The sequence below is a fragment of the Clarias gariepinus genome, chromosome 3 (assembly GCF_024256425.1).
Source record: "Clarias gariepinus isolate MV-2021 ecotype Netherlands chromosome 3, CGAR_prim_01v2, whole genome shotgun sequence".
In the NCBI taxonomy this organism is placed as follows: domain Eukaryota; kingdom Metazoa; phylum Chordata; class Actinopteri; order Siluriformes; family Clariidae; genus Clarias; species Clarias gariepinus.
Window position 1 is genome coordinate 36664001 of NC_071102.1, and position 6000 is coordinate 36670000.

The window sequence follows — 6000 nt, forward strand, 5'->3', positions numbered from 1 at the left end:
GAAAGAAATTCATAAAAAAAAAAAATAAAAAAACAATAATAATAATAATAATAATAATAATAATAAATTGTGTATGTGTGAGAAAAATGAAATTTCTCTGATGAGCAAGCCAAGGGTGACGGCGACAGTGGCAAGGAAAAACTCCCTGAGATGGCAATAGAAAGAAACCTTGAGAGGAACCAGACTCAACAGGGAACCCATCCTTATTTGGGTGATAACAGAGAGATGATATAACACCATGTGTGTTATGCAGTTGAAAGTACAATATAACAGAAATTATTTAAATTAACATGAAGTCCAGTTCAGCATAGGGATGAGTCAGTAGGTGCAGGGGGCAAATGGGGTCTGGATCACTGGGAGCACAGGGGCAGGATGTGTAGCTCCAACCATCATAAAGCAGAATTCAGCTGAAGCTGGTCCTTCTCTGGATGCCTCAGAAACCTCGCAGGGTTGCCTTTGTCTACTGAAGCTGGTACAATCTCAAGATGCCCCAGGATGGGTAGAAAAGTACAGAACAGATGGAGAGAATTAGCGTAGTTGCCATTCAGGATAGATGTACTGAAGTATGAAGTTATGGGATGAGTTACGCGTATGCCAGATTAAAGAGATGCGACTTGAGTCTACTTTTAAACTGGGAAACAGTGTCTGAGCCCCTAACACTGTCTGGAAGGCTATTCCAAAGCTTTGGAGCTAAATATGAAAAAGCCCTACCCCCTTTTGTAGATTTCCCTTTTGAAATTCTGGGAATTACCAGAAGTCCAGAGTTTTGTGATCTTAAGGAGTGTGGTGGATTGTACCGTATCAGACGACTGGTATGTGGAATGTGGAAGCTAAACCATTTAAAGCCTTGTATGTAAGTAATACTATTTTGTAATTAATTCTAAACTGAACAGGTAGCCAGTGCAGGGTTGATAATATTCGGGTTATATGATCATATTTTCTGGATCTAGTGAGAACCCTGAGCAGCATGTCTTCATAGCGTGAACCTATTGGGTCACCAATTCGTTTAAGCAATGTCAGAGTAAATTTAGTAAAAAATATGGCGTTCCTGACGCCACATCCAACATAAAATTGTTACTATTCCCCTTGATATCCTTGCCGATACGTTTAGGAACATAGAGTGTTGCGTCGAATTGTGTCTGGTAGAAAACTGAGATAATTTCCAGCATTACATGTAATGCAATCAATTACACATACATCAAGGTACGTTTTTTTTCCTTCTTCATCAGAGCAAAATTTATTTATGTCTCTTTTAAGTGAATCACATTTCATAACAGAGAAGGCAACAGAGACTCACTTCTGGTTAACATTGAATGTGACTGTGAACATATTTGTTAAATTCTGTAATTGTATGTGAATCACTGCAGTATAAGAGGAGCAAATAATCAACATAACAGGGGTGAAGTTTTGCCTGCAGCACATTCTCCTTTAGTCAGGTTAATAAACAGACAGTAGGGAATAAAATGCCTCGTCATGGTTACTGAACGTGTAGGATAGCTCTGTAATTCTCTCTCTCTCTCTCTCTCTCTCTCTATCTCACACACACACACACACACACACACCCCTAACCTGCGTTTAGAGAAAAAGTCTAATATAGCGGATATGACGAAATTTCAAGATGGCGGCCATTTGTCAAATTCTAGCTTGTTCATTCTGAGCTCGTTCTCGTTACAGAAGCCGCGTTACGTCACCACTGTTTTCCTTTCACTTTTGCCTGAGCAAGGAAAGAGAGGCTAGCCGATTAGCTTAGCATGTTAGCACGAGAAAAAAAAACAGAGGGACGGCCTGGCTATCATATAAAACAGGTTGCTAATGGAAATAATTGAATAAAAAATAATGAAAAAAAAACCCAAAAACGTAGCTCTGTGGGTAAGCTGCTTAACTTAAAGGAGTGATGTAATGTCTCTGTGGAATCGGCTCATTGAATCGGTTCGTTTGGGTTATCTGACTCTATAGAATGAAGCGTAATAAACAGGACAAGATCTTGTATATTACAGTAAAGCGTAAGCATGCATAAAACACTTAGGAACAAAAATGTAAATATAACAGTGCCAAAATTCTTAAAAGCTAAATATCATGTTGAATTACATGAACTGAATACGAACTTGTTGCAAATTTTTTTTTCTGCATTGCAACTGGATCATAAACATGCATAAAACACTTAGGAACAACAATGGAAATATAACAGTGCCAAAATTTTTTAAAGCATAATAGCATGTTAAATTTTATAAACTGAATACGAACTTGTTGCAATAAAATGTTTTTTTCTGCATTGCAACTTGATCTGAATGGAAAGAATTCTTACTGCAATTTTAATGCTTGACATTTTTGCCACTGCAAATAATGGTGGTCGTATATTTCGAATAAAAATGTAATTTAAACAATAAAAAAATCAATGCAAAAATATCAACCATACTAAATTGTGTTAAAAATATTTTAAATGATTAAAAATACCATCTTCATTCATTTTTAACCTAACAAATTCACTCACTTATTGTCTTTACTGCTTTATCCTGTGCACATTGTTGCGGGGGGCCTGGAGCTTATTCCATGAGACTTGTGTGTGAGCACAAGGTGGGATACACCCTGTACATGGTGCAAATCTATCGCAGAGCACACACACCAACTCTCACACAATGGGCAATTTGGGAATGCCAGTTAGCCTAATCTGCATGTGGATTGTGGGGGGAAACCCATGGAGAACTTGCAAACTCCAAGCATATAGACTCATAGCTGAAAGGTTCCCCCTGGAGGTGCGAGGTGACAGTGCTAACCACTAAATCACCATGCAGTCCCTTACTCATTCAGGCTGCCAAAATTCAGGTATTGAAAAATTTGATCAACAAAATTATGAATGAAGTAGGGACCTTTTTTTTATTCAGATAATATTACAATGCAGAAAAATTAAAAAATTTTTATTGCAACAAAGTTTTATTCAGTTCAGTTAATTCAACATACAATTTTGCTTTGAGGAATATTGGCACTGTTATATTTCCATAAACAAAATACAAATGAGGAAAACATAATTATAAACGAGGAATTTAGGAATCGACTCATAGTGATGATCCGAGTCGCCTGAGAGCGCCACCTCCCGCGCGTCAACCTCCTACACTTCCCATGATGCTTGCAGTCACGTGAAGGAGGTGGTTGAAAAAAATAGGCGTGACTTCCGGGTTTGGTTGACCTCCCCCATGTTTTATTTTCTATTTATTTATTTGATATTTTTTCAGGCAGAAATGGAGGCTGATGGCGTCCTGTGTGTCACCGCGAGCGGGCAGAGGGGCAGGGTGACGGACGGACAGTAGAGCAGGAGAAATAATAATAATAATAATCAGAATAATAATCATAATAAATGAACGAGAGAGAGTGTGAGAGAGAGGAGACGGAGATTTACACAATAGAGAGAGAGAGAGAGAGAGAGATGAGGAGAACAATAGACACGTTCGTGCGCGGACTGATTGCTGTTTAATCCGGATTGTTGTGTATTTCTGATTTATTTAGTGAATTAAACAGTCGGTAGGGAAAGAGTGCTGTTTAAAGGGTGTTAAATTAAGGCTGGGCTTGAGCAGAGAGTGAGAGTGTGGGTGTGTGTGTGTGTATATGTATGTGTCTAAGTGTGTGTAGTGTAGTGTTTAATCTCTGCAGGTATTTCACTGCATTAGTATTTACACCCTGTGCACACACTCCAGCTGCACGCTTGTCCTCCATTTATTTATTTATTATTATTATTATTATTATTAATAATAATAGTATGTGTGTGTGTGAGACAGAGAGAGAGAGAGTGTATAAGTGAGTGAGTGAGAGGGGACGAGAAAAAGGGAAGGCAAGAAAACAGGAGAAAGAAACAAGGAAGCGCTCCCTCTATCCTGCCTCCATCCGAGCGCGTGCGCCTTTTATTATTATTCTTAACATAATTATTATTATTATTAATATTATTTTTTTTTGCAAGTGAAGCTAATAATTTCTAATGCGCGCGCCGGGAGTATGCGACTCGGCGCTGATCACAGGTAAGTGTGTGCATTAAAGCTTTAGATTTAATCCTAATTCACTGTAATCTCTGTGTGTATATGTGTGCGCGCGCGTGCGTTTCAGCGCTGCTCCTGTAACGTTAGCTAGCACGCGTTCCGCTGCCTCAGATGGATGCTAGTGCGTTAGCATGCTAACTAAATAGCATTGCTCTCATTCAGTCCCAGTACTAACACCATTATTATCATTGCTATTATTATAGTTATTACGTACATCATTTTAAGTGTTATTAAACAACAATTACACATTTACTACCTCGTGATTTGTATAACTATGACGTTTGGCTAAGCTAATATATGCTAGTCAACAAGCTAGCTAGCTACACTGTGTTGCGCATCATTACGTTATTGGGGTGTGTGTGTAAATGTTTAGCCTTTACGTTTGGTGTGTTTTGGGGTTAAAACATGAATTCTTATCACATTAACACATATGTCATAAATACGAAATAAGTCTGATGAGAAAATGCGCTAGCGAGGCTAATCACATTGTATTAGCATCGCTTCTGCTAGCTGGCCCTGCCTCCACACACACACACACACACACACACACCTCGGGTTAGTTTATGTAATATATATGAATCTATATAAATCATGTCAGTCAGGGTTCAAAGGAGATAAGTGTGAGGAAATGAGCTGTCGGCTTTAAACCCTGAGTGATTCATTAATTAAAATGTTAATCATCATCATCATTATTATATTTTACTCTTGATCTTTCCTCATACACCGGTCTGACACACTTCTTGATGTTAACACACTTTGAATAAATAAATAAAGGTACTGTGTTACATCCATAACATCCAGTATGTGTTTTTGGCAAACAGGTTGAAAACTCACAATGTTCTCTTTTAAAATTTCAAAATTCACACACACACACACACACACACACACACAGATCTCAATGCAGATATTGATATTTATATATTGATATATCTCAATGCAGATAAATGATATTTGTTCCTACAGAATGATTATAGTGTATGACAAGCAAAGCAGAAAATAAATTATCATCATCATTGTTGTTGTGGTTGTGGTGTTGTACCACCTGAACACTGCAAATATATGTAATTTTTGAAATGTGCTCTAGATGAAGCGCGCTTACTTTCTGTTCCTCTTCCTCGTTTCATTTCCGTTTCAGATCCAGTTTTTTTTTTTTTTTTTTTTTTTTAATACAGTTTTTGTGTGTGAGCACTTAAAGGGTCTGTGTGTCTGTGTGTGCGTGCATGCGTGCGTGTGGGCACTGGAAGGGCGTGCGTGTGGGCACTGGAAGGGCGTGCGTGTGGGCACTGGAAGGGCGTGCGTGTGGGCACTGGAAGGGCGTGCGTGTGGGCGTTCTTGTGAGCACTGGAAGGCGTGCGTGTGGGGTGGGCACTGGAAGGCGTACGTGTGGGGGGGTGTGTGGGCACTGGAAGGGCGTGCGTGTGGGGGGGTGTGAGCACTGGAAGGGCGTGCTCGTGTGGGGTGTGAGCACTGGAAGGGCGTGTGTGCCGGGGAGTGTGAGCACTGGAAGGCCGTGCGTGTCGGGGGGGATGTGAGCACTGGAAGGGCGTGTGTAAGCACTGAAAGGGCGTGTGTAAGCACTGGAAGGGTGTGGGGGGTGTGAGCACTGGAAGGGCGTGGGGGGGTGTGAGCACTGGAAGGGCGTTGGGGGGGTGTGAGCACTGGAAGGGCGTTGGGGGGGTGTGAGCACTGGAAGGGCGTTGGGGGGGTGTGAGCACTGGAAGGGCGTTGGGGGGGTGTGAGCACTGGAAGGGCGTGAGCACTGGTAGGGCGTGCGTGGGGGGGGTTATTTAGCACTGGAAGATTCGTTCCAATCAGCCTGAAGTTCCCTAAAAATCTTCAGTTTAAACTGCAAAAGGTGTACGGAACGAGTGAACAACAGGTCTTCACTTCATAAGAAAAGTGAATGAAGACTTTTCCCATGGGTCATTGCATTTGGATTATTGTTGTCGAAGACGACACACATCACACGAACACA

The 6000-nt window shown here is 40.7% G+C and overlaps 1 protein-coding gene across 2 annotated transcripts in view; it reads left to right on the forward strand.

The window, feature by feature from the left end:
• Positions 1-3179: 3179 nt before the first annotated feature.
• The window catches only part of zgc:158376 (uncharacterized protein LOC100101643 homolog), a 17515-nt gene continuing 14694 nt past the window's right edge, over positions 3180-6000 (forward strand). For both annotated transcript variants that reach the window (XM_053492944.1, XM_053492945.1), the window contains exon 1: positions 3180-4007. The gene's annotated coding sequence lies outside the window, so the exon portion shown is untranslated. The remainder of the gene's footprint in view (positions 4008-6000) is intronic.